This window comes from Fundulus heteroclitus, chromosome 9, assembly GCF_011125445.2.
Source record: "Fundulus heteroclitus isolate FHET01 chromosome 9, MU-UCD_Fhet_4.1, whole genome shotgun sequence".
Taxonomy (NCBI): Eukaryota; Metazoa; Chordata; class Actinopteri; order Cyprinodontiformes; family Fundulidae; genus Fundulus; species Fundulus heteroclitus.
This window is the reverse complement of record NC_046369.1, coordinates 21,112,893-21,123,654: the sequence shown is the minus strand read 5'-3', so window position 1 is coordinate 21,123,654 and position 10,762 is coordinate 21,112,893. Positions and strand designations below refer to the sequence as shown.

At 39.1% G+C, this 10,762-nt stretch overlaps 1 long non-coding RNA gene across 2 annotated transcripts; it reads left to right on the top strand.

Moving 5' to 3' along the window:
- The first annotated feature begins 2,662 nt into the window (after positions 1–2,662).
- Positions 2,663–9,536, top strand: LOC118564161. Of its 2 annotated transcripts, XR_004931685.1 has the most exons (4): positions 2,663–2,679; positions 6,394–6,571; positions 8,605–8,811; positions 8,926–9,536. It is a non-coding gene; the product is annotated as an uncharacterized LOC118564161 (long non-coding RNA). The 2 variants fall into 2 exon arrangements; XR_004931684.1 differs by lacking the exon at positions 2,663–2,679 and having other exon boundaries at positions 5,381–6,571.
- The last annotated feature ends 1,226 nt before the right edge of the window (positions 9,537–10,762 follow it).

Genomic DNA, 10,762 nt, shown 5'->3' with positions numbered 1-10,762 from the left:
CACCAGGTAGTGGTCGGTGGAGAGCTCCCCCCCTCTCTTCACCCGTGTGTCCAAGACATGCGGCTGCAGATCAGATGAAACGACAACAGAGTCGATCATTGAACTGTGGCCTAGGGCAGGGGTTTTCAATAGGTGAGGCGCGCCTCCCCTGGGGGGCGCCAAAGAGTCACAGGGGAAGCGCGAGAAGACAGAGAAGAAGACAGCGCTGCCGCTGAACTCTGTGAAACTATGTAGCGATATTCGTGCCTTCTGTTTGAGCGCGAAGGAACCAATCCAAGCGCGCAGTGAGACAACTCTCAACGCTCAAAACCGGTCTGGCACGGTGTGAAAAACTGATCTCAACCCACTGTCCTCACGGTGAGTTCGTAGGTGCTCGCGCGCACCTGTTCATTCCACGCTCAACACCAGCTGTGCACTCGCTCGGCTGTTAAAGCCAATCACAAACAGTTTTTTTCCCCATCCAATCAGAGTATGGCTTGCAAATACTGCATTCAGAGGAATTAAATCAAAATGCTGCAGCCTTTGGCAGAAATTACTAAACATAACTGAGGGATTGAAGAAAAACAAATAAAAAGTGTCATATTTTAGCCTAAAATATTTAGGCTAAAGTATTTAGACTAAAATATTAGAGTTACTATGTGAGGTGTAAAAAAGAGACAAAATGTTTTGTTTCTTTTCTTTCCAGCTTCTGGGAGGTTATGAACGCAGATTTGTGTCTTTATTATTCAATCAAAAAAAAGGTTGCTTCAATCAAAAAATATATTTTCAATTAAAAAAAACTTCACTTCAATTAAAAAAAAACTTTTCAATCAAAGAAAAAAAGTATTTGAATCCAAAAATATATTTGAGACTCAAAAAAATACATTTGAACACTGATTTTCTTTGATTGAAAATGTTTTCTTTGATAGAAGTCCGTTTTTTTTGTTTGAAGCAACGTTTTTAATTGAAGTAGCATCGTTTTTTGACTGGACCATATAATGGGTAGGACATTTGTGTCTTTATCATTCAATCAAAAAATAAGTTGCTTCAAACAAACAAACAAGGGAATCAATAAAAAAAAGTCACTTCAATGAAAGGATAAACGTTTTCAATCATAGAAAATAGTTTTGAATGCAAATAAAATATTTCAGACTCCAAAAATTGCATTTGAACACTTTTTTTTAATTGGAAATGTTTTCTTTGATTGAAGTAATCTTTTTTTGCGTTTGGGGTATACATGGGTAGGACATTTGTGTCTTAATCATTCAATTCCAAAAAAGTTGTTTCAATCAAAAAAAAATATTTTCAATTAAAAAAAAAATGTTTAAATGCAAAAAAAAATGTACCCAGCAAAAAAAAAAGTACTGAAGAGAATGTGTTTTTTCGTTGTTTTTATTTTTTTTATTTGAAGAGAAAAAAATTTGAAGTTCAAATTGTTTTGATTAAATAACTTTTTTTTAAGAGAAAAACGTTTTAAAGTTCAATTTTTTTTATTAGATCAATCTTTTTTTGAAGTGAAAAAAGTTTTGAAGTTCAGATTTTTTCGTTTGAATCACTTTTTTTTTTGAAGCTCAAAAAGTTTTGAAGTTCAAATTTTTTCGATTGAATCATTTTGACACAAACGTACCGCGGTGGTATGAAGGCAGATTTGTGTCTTTATTATTCAATCAAAAAAAAGGTTGCTTCAATCAAAAAATATATTTTCAATTAAAAAAAACTTCACTTGAATTAAAAAAAAACTTTTCAATCAAAGAAAAAAAGTATTTGAATCCAAAAATATATTTGAGACTCAAAAAAATACATTTGAACACTGATTTTCTTTGATTGAAAATGTTTTCTTTGATAGAAGTCCGTTTTTTGTTTTGTTTGAAGCAACGTTTTTAATTGAAGTAGCATTGTATTTTGACTGGACCATATAATGGGTAGGACATTTGTGTCTTTATCATTCAATCAAAAAATAAGTTGCTTCAAACAAACAAACAAGGGAATCAATAAAAAAAGTCACTTCAATGAAAAGATAAACGTTTTCAATCATAGAAAATAGTTTTGAATGCAAATAAAATATTTGAGACTCCAAAAATTGCATTTGAACACTTTTTTTTTAATTGGAAATGTTTTCTTTGATTGAAGTAATCTTTTTTTGCGTTTGGGGTATACATGGGTAGGACATTTGTGTCTTAATCATTGAATTCCAAAAAAGTTGTTTCAATCAAAAAAAATATTTTCAATTAAAAAAAAAATGTTTAAATGCAAAAAAAAATGTACCCAGCAAAAAAAAAAAGTATTGAAGAGAATGTGTTTTTTCGTTGTTTTTATTTTTTTTATTTGAAGAGATAAAAAATTTGAAGTTCAAATTGTTTTGATTAAATAACTTTTTTTTTAAGAGAAAAACGTTTTAAAGTTCAATTTTTTTTAATTAGATCTTTTTTTTTTTTGAAGTGAAAAAAGTTTTGAAGTTCAGATTTTTTCGTTTGAATCACTTTTTTTTGAAGCTCAAAAAGTTTTGAAGTTCAAATTTTTTCGATTGAATCATTTTGACACAAACGTACCGCGGTGGGCGGGTGCTTCTCTATTGGTCAGACATGTTTGATTGACAAGTGTCTACACCAACGACGTCTTTCTGACAAAGAAGTCTTGTTTGTTCGGCACTTGCCAGAAAGCTTTTTACCAGCAAGCGAGGGAGCAGCGGTGAAGTTGTCGGTAAGTAGATAAAACAGGTTGAAAATAATTGGTGTCATGTTATTAGCCTATTCTGTTGATGTTTACAATAAATTGTACGCTTACTAACTTAGTTCACGTTGAGGAATGTTTGTAATGGTGTGAGGTTAGATATCTAAATATTTTCAGACAGGCAAGCAAAGTGGGCGAACCAATGACCCCCACGCAGCAGCTTGCTATGTGCTAGAGAGCATAGACATCATATACGTAGACGCCCCATTGTACGCTGCCGGCCGCTGGGCCGACGTGCCTACAGGGCGGCCATCTTGGGTCAGACCACAGATCAGACATCTGCTGTCAAAATGAATAGGAGGCAGCTCAGATCTCATTTTAATCATATGTTCACAATGCTCGTGACCTTTCAGATAGATTACATATATTTATTCAGAACCAAAACTATTTAAATTGAAGTCAAACTGGATGAAAAATGTACATGCACTTACATATTTTGCAGTTATATATTAATCTAATATACACACAATTTATACACACATAAATCTCTCTCTCTTTCTTCCAATATATATATATATACACAGTATGTACATACTGTATGTGTGTGTATATATATATATATATATATATATATATATATATATATATACAGTATGTATAGGCTATAGACACAGACACCGATCTACAGACAACAGCACTGATCTACATAGGAGCAAAACTATATACAGACAATTGAGAGCAGAGGTGCTCATAACAGCATTTAAAAATTATATATTACAAACCTCAATCTGGGGGGAAAAAAATCAACAAAAAACCTAACGCATCTAAGAATCAAATACATTACAAAATCATAGCAAAAACTGTATAATATCCCCCCCACCACAAATCATGTCCGTCCGTCCGTCCGTTGTCTTCCGCTTATCCGGGGTCGGGTCGCGGGGGTAGCAGCTTCAGTAGGGAGGCCCAGACGTCCCTCTCCCCAGCCACTTGGGCCAGCTCCTCAGGAGGAATCCCAAGGCGTTCCCAGGCCAGCCGGGAGACATAGTCCCTCCAGCGTGTCCTGGGTCTTCCCCTGGGTCTCCTCCCGGTGGGACGTGCCCGGAACACCTCTCCAGGGAGGCGTCCAGGAGGCATCCTGACCAGATGCCCGAGCCACCTCAACTGGCTCCTCTCGACGTGGAGGAGCAGCGGCTCTACTCTGAGTCCTCCCCGGATGACTGAGCTCCTCACCCTATCTCTAAGGGAGAGCCCAGACACACTACGGAGAAAACTCATTTCAGCCGCTTGTATCCGGGATCTCGTTCTTTCGGTCACGACCCAAAGCTCGTGACCATAGATGAGGGTAGGAACGTAGATCGACCGGTAAATCGAGAGCTTCGCCTTTTGGCTCAGCTCTCTCTTCACCACAACGGATTGGTACAGCGCCCGCTTCACAGCAGACGCTGCACCAATCCGCCTGTCGATCTCCCGCTCCATCTTCCCCTCATTCGTGAACAAGACCCCAAGATACTTGAACTCCTCCACTAGGGGCAGGACATCCTCCCCAACCCGGAGAAGGCACTCTACCCTTTTCCGGTTCAAGACCATGGTCTCGGATTTGGAGGCACTGATTTTCATCCCGGCCGCTTCGCACTCGGCTGCGAACCGCTCCAGTGAGTGCTGTAGATCACGCCCTGATGAAGCCAATAGGACCACGTCATCCGCGAATAGCAGAGACGCAATCCTAAGGCCACCAAAGCGGATCCCCTCAACACCTTGGCTGCGCCTAGAAATTCTGTCCATAAAAGTTATGAACAGAATCGGTGACAAAGGGCAGCCTTGGCGGAGTCCAACTCTCACCGGAAACGAGTCCGACTTACTGCCGGCAATGCGGACCAGACTCTGACACCGGTCGTACAGAGATCTGACAGCCCTTATTAAAGGGTCCGGTACTCCATACTCCCGGAGTACCCCCCACAGGATCCCCCGGGGGACACGGTCGAATGCCTTCTCCAGATCCACAAAGCACATGTAGACTGGTTGGGCAAACTCCCATGCCCCCTCAAGAATCCTGCTGAGGGTGTAGAGCTGGTCCAGTGTTCCACGGCCAGGACGAAAACCACACTGCTCTTCCTGAATCCGAGATTCGACTATCCGACGGACCCTCCTTTCCAGAACCCCTGAATAGACCTTACCAAATCATGTCTATCCAGTAATTTAGGACCATTTTGTTTGTTTTTGGTGTTTAATGTACTTTTCTCTGCTTCCATCCCTGCTACCCATTAGCACATATTGTGTTTATGCCGGAAAAACTGTGACTGTAAAGCATGGGGATTATCTATCATAAAATCTTACTTATGGAAGGTAATTCCCCAGGATCTGGTTCCTAGTGTTCTTTTATTTGCGCACCCATAAGCGGAGTAAAAGTCGGGCTTCCTGGGACGTAGCTCTGGAAGTTTGCTTACTTTCAATACAAAATCGAAATTATATATTAAGTTAGACAATAATTTAATTCAATCAATTGGTCCCATGTAGCCCCTAAAGGGGTGACGTTTTCAGTCAGTTGATTTATCTGGAAATCGGGTGAGAATTCACCGGATTCAGAGTGTCTGAAAACATAAAGTACATTTTTCTGATTTGTATTCTCTCTTAGCGCAGCTAGGTCTGACCTAAGATGGCCGCTCTGTCGGCACGCCTCTCACCCGAGGACGCGGCTAGAGAGCTACTGTGTTATGTTACACTGAGTAAAGTGGCCACAGCGCTGCCTGTTTAGTAGACGCTTTTATCTTGAGAGCGGGATAGGTTGCTTAAGCTGCTGTTAGTCGAGGTGCATGCGTCTCCCCCCCCCAACGCTGGGTCCGGTGTCGGCCAAGTGCCATGTACTGAGCGGGTATGGCAGGCCGTTTTAACATTTATTAGCTTGACTGAATATGTATTTCAGACATCTCAAATACATTCATTCCTAGTCAACATTTACATTTCAGACATCTACAATAACATTTGTCCTATCTAAAATGAACATTTCAGATATCTTGAATATAATTCATACTAGTACAAATTATGTCACTTTCCCCATTCATGTGTATAGGGCTTTTATTTACAGACATCTAAAATAACATTCTTCCAATCTAAAATAAACATTCCGGATGTCTAAAACTGAATTCCGACTAGGATGAAATCTAATTTCAGATCTCCATAATCCAGTCAATACTAGTAATAATTATCATTTCAGATATAAAAAATAAATAAAACATTCTAGATATCCAGATATATAATTCTTGACATCAAAAATATATTTCTACTAGTTGAAATGACATTACATATATCCACTACTGATTATATGACGAATTAAATTGGAATTTCAGATATCTAAAATTTCAATATGCCTATACAAGGTTGTGTTGTGAATTGGCACTATATAAATAACATTTAAATAAATTGAATTGAACTTCTGGTCACAAGAAACCAAAACTTTTAAAATGAGATTATAAAATTGTTACATTACAGTTAATCTTTCTCCTCTTCCCATCTCTCAGAGATACCCTAAAAGCCATTTTGTCTTAGCTGATCAGTGGAGTGGACATGAGTATTTCTCCAGCCGGCCATCAAATAAACGTCACATATTAGTGCTAGGGTATTTTGTATGTCAGGGTTTGTTTTTAATGATGCCTTCCTCATTCTAGTGAATTCAGTCTATTTTAAGCAGAGGAATTTTTAGTCTTGGGTAGTCATTTAACTAACCATCCTTTTATGTTTCTTCTGCAGCATTGGAAGCAAAGTTGTACTACTTTGTAGCAAAAATTATTACAGTCTGTGTGGTCCATGGAGGAGTTGCCCACCATTTTTTCTCAGAAAGGCTGTTTCAGCAATTTGCCGGCTTCCAAAGGCCCCTTTCAGACCAGAAGTTCTGCTTGATCACAAACTCCGGGAGCAGCTAATCAAGGTATGGGTATAAGCTGTCAATTTGCAAACCATTTCAAAGTTTGTAATCATCTTCAATACTTTATACCAACATGTTTGACAGCTCAAGCAAACTGTTGTCCTCTCCTGAGTGCAGCACATTGTTGTATATGTTTGTTCCTGCGCACCACACGTCTCTCCAAACACGTTGAATTCTGAAAGGAGAGTTAAATCATGGTTTAAATACGTTATTTTTGAAAAGTCCGTTACACAGCATTTTTAGATCAGAGATAAAACTAAACAGTGCCTTTAACTGAAATCTTACATGATCTATCAGTGAGCTGTTACTTTTTCACCGGAAAAGCTTTGAAAGTTACCTGTGGGGTGCTAATGCTGTTAGCTGTGATGTCACGTTTTTCTTCTTTAGCCAAACCGGCGCGTTTCAGTTTCTTTCGGGTGCGCCCCCTGCTGTCGGGAAGTCTGAACAACAACAACAACTCAATGCATCACGTGACTTTTGGCACAAATTTACCGCAGCGGTAGTGGGATTGTTTCGTACTCGAGCAGAGGCTGTTTTGTGCGAGCAGAGACCGTTTTGTGCTCGAGGAAAACTTATAAATGATATTTTGAGTGCAAGGTTGGCGAACAGTTTGCAAAACATTTTTTTTTGTGTGAAACATATCTTTTTGTGTGCAAAACAAGTTTTATTTGTGTGCAAAACTTTTTTTTGTGTGCAACGTTTTGGCAGAAATTTGTCTCCATATATAAAGCTGCAATCTAATCCTGTTTACATGAAATAAGCCTGCTCGCGAGCATGTTTAAGTTTGCGCACATGTTGCTATGACAGCAAGTCCAGGATGAGTTTCGAAGAACCAAACGATCCAAGATCATGCCAAATCGTCAACAATCAAATCCAGCTAACTGAGTTAGCGACGTATGAAGAACGGACCCCAGGTCACGACGTGATGCTGGTGGAGGAAAATGTTTCCTGACTCGCTCCTCCAAAACACCCCAAAGTGGCTGAATAATATTTAGATCTGGTGACTGTGCAGGCCATGGGAGATGTTCATCAAACCAATCTTTCACCAGTCTTGCTGTGTGTATTGGTGCATTGTCATCCTGATACACGGCACCTCCTTCAGGAAACAATGTTTGAACCATTGGATGCATATGGTCCTCCAGAATGGAGGACCATATGCATCCAATTTGTCCTCTTTTGAACTCTGGTATGTCACCCATAATGTTGTGTGCATTGCAATATTTTGAGCAAAACTGCTCTCTTACCCTGCTAATTGGACCTTCACACTCTGCTCTTATTGGTTCAATGTGCAATTAATGAAGATTGGCCACCAGGCTGGTCCAATTTAGCCATGAGCCATCCCACACTAAAATGAGAGGTGTTTCAGTTTCATTGTCCAACCCCTGTAATAGACAACTGCAGCTCATTCAGCCCTAGCTAAAAACAATCCCTTGGACCACATCAGTCTGGTTCTGAGGTCTTTCCATTGGCTCCCTCACTGTCAGAAGACAGACTTTTTAGTTATGCTGCTGGTCTATAAAGCTCTGATTGTTTTAGGACCAGGATCCATCAGTGGCCTTCTGATCCAATATGAATCTCTAAGACCACTCAGGTCATCTGGATGCAATCTGGACCGGTTCCCATAGTCAGAAGCAGACCTAAAGAAGCTGCATTTAGCTTCTATGCTCCACATGTCTGGAACAAACTCCCAGACTCAGCTAAAACATTTTTATGTAAATCCAGATCAAAGACCCACCTGTTCTTAGGTCTATAGTTATTATTAGCCTGGTGGCCCACCAGGCTAATAATACGCTGAGAAATGCCGCGGTGCAGGCAGCCTTTGAAAGCACCCATGATTGTTTTGGTCTACAGACAGTGCTAAAGCACAACCTTGTATCAAAATAATGCTTATTGTTCCTTCAATAAATTGTTTGTTAATCATGTTTGTTTTTTCATATGTACTTTTTTAATGTCCTCTGTAGTTTGCTTTAAGGTTTTTGTAGAAATTTTCTTGTACATTAGATGTGCTTTAGAAATAAACTTGCCTTGCCTCTTAGGTTTGCAGAGGGCTTCAAGATTCTGGGGCTACTGAAAGAGCTGCAGAAAAACCCAGCCGTTGTTCCTGACATGTCCGTGTGTGAGTAGAAAGCCCTCACTGCCAGGGACATGAGCCACAGTGACCTATTCTGCTCAGGGCAGCAATCAGCGCGTTCTGGAGAACCAATTGGTCTGCTTTTGGAGTGACTGGCTGATTGACATTGAAGGTCTGTTTTTGCATTTTAGTCAATGTCCATAAATTTAAAATTACTTTGTACAATACATCAGGGGTATTTTTTCCATGTCTAACAGTCGTATTCTTCTATTGTTCTGTCTTATAGAAGAGTAGGATGGTCCACCCTCTTTCTTGATGTTCACCTCTGGAGCCTCTGCCATCCCTCCACTTGGCTTTTCCTGCCAGCCTGAAATCCAGTTTCTGCATGACACCAAGACAATTTACCCAGAAGCCAATACTAGTGTTGTTGTCCTGTTGTATCTGTCGCTGCACTCCTCCTACAAGGCTGTTAGAATATACATGATGGAGGGAATTTTGCAAGCTCCGACCTTTGGAGTTTCTTAAATGATCACGAATGTGACTATGAAAGGTTACGCTGTAAGGTGATGACGGGTTTGCATGTTTGTCCAGCTGTTGTTAATGTTTTACTTAATTTTAAGGTAAAACGTGGTTTTACAAGTCTGAAAAGTGCACCAGTGTTTAAAAAATACTGTTCATATGTTTTTTACTAAAAGCCTTTAGCTGGTCCTGAGGATAAAATATCAGAAGACTGTGCCAGATGATTCAGGTTCTGTCATTAAACTTCTGAAATGGTTTTAGATTTTAACAACTTTCAGGAAGTTGACAAATTGTTATCCAAGACTATCATATGTTCTCTTCTAGGTTTGTCTTTATGGCAATAAAGAAAATACTCAAAATTAAAGTTTGATACATAAATATTAAACTGAATTTATCATGGCCACTAATGACAAAGAAAAAAAAATAAAAAATAGATATTTTTGCCAATAGGAGGGAAAAGTTTAACACAAGGAGAGGGCCAAAATAAAAATGTTTTTTAAAAGATGGGAATGAATAAATTTCGTCCCACTTCATGATTGTGTCCCACTTGTTGAAACATGCAGTTTTATATCTTTATGTTTGAAGCCTGAAATTTGGCCAAAGGTTGAAAAGTTCAAGGGGGCTAAATACTTTCAGAAGGTTCTGTATGTGAGATCATGTTGGTTCAGACAACTCCTGTATGACAGCAGCTGGAAGGGAGAGGTTAAAACTGAGTCTGTTTGATTACACTGAACCTACTACTTCCCATATAACACAGTATAAGATATGTAAACTATAGAATTTCCGATTAGAGTCAATAAAGAAGCTGTTTTATATTACCTAGTCTGTCTGATGCGTTTGTGCATAATGTGTACAGTCCTTTGTGAGCCTCTGTCGTCTTGACTTACTTGGGCATCTAAATTTGCTAAACAGAATCTTTCGCTCAGTGCACAATTAAAACGTGGTAGGCTGTGATAGAAACGCAAACATCCGAAGGTTAGGTTAGGGATACAGTGACAATTTTCATGCTTCTTCCTTTTCCTGAACCAAAGTGTACAAGTTCCTCACAGCGGCCTGACTGCAAGGTTTCATCGAATCGCACCCAACAGAGTTATTTCAGAATCAGAAATACTTTAATAATCCCAGAGGGAAATTATTTTCGTTACACGCTGCAGATATAAAAACATAATTATATAAATACAACATTCCCCACTAAAGAAATATAAATATATACATATGTAACTATATATATATAAATATTTACAGATCTAAAATGATGTGATAATGGCAATGTGCAAAAGAATGATTAAATGTCAATAATTGTCAATAAATGTATTCTGCATCAGAATTACAGACAAGCTGCTGTGTGATTACTTTCTGTGGGCAAACCATGGTGGTACCAAGCCTGTCTGAACTGTTCCAGCCTCCTTTGAATCTCAGGTGGATATACAATATGTAAAGAAAGTCTGTGGATATCATTATCTGGGTTAAGATTCTCTGCATCCTCCAGAGAAAAATACATCCTGCCAAAGGCGTTCTATGCGCTGATTATGAACTGATTGTACTGTTATGAAGCCTCTGTGTTCCAGCCCTTGAACTAGATGCATGCATAAAGCAAGCAGCAT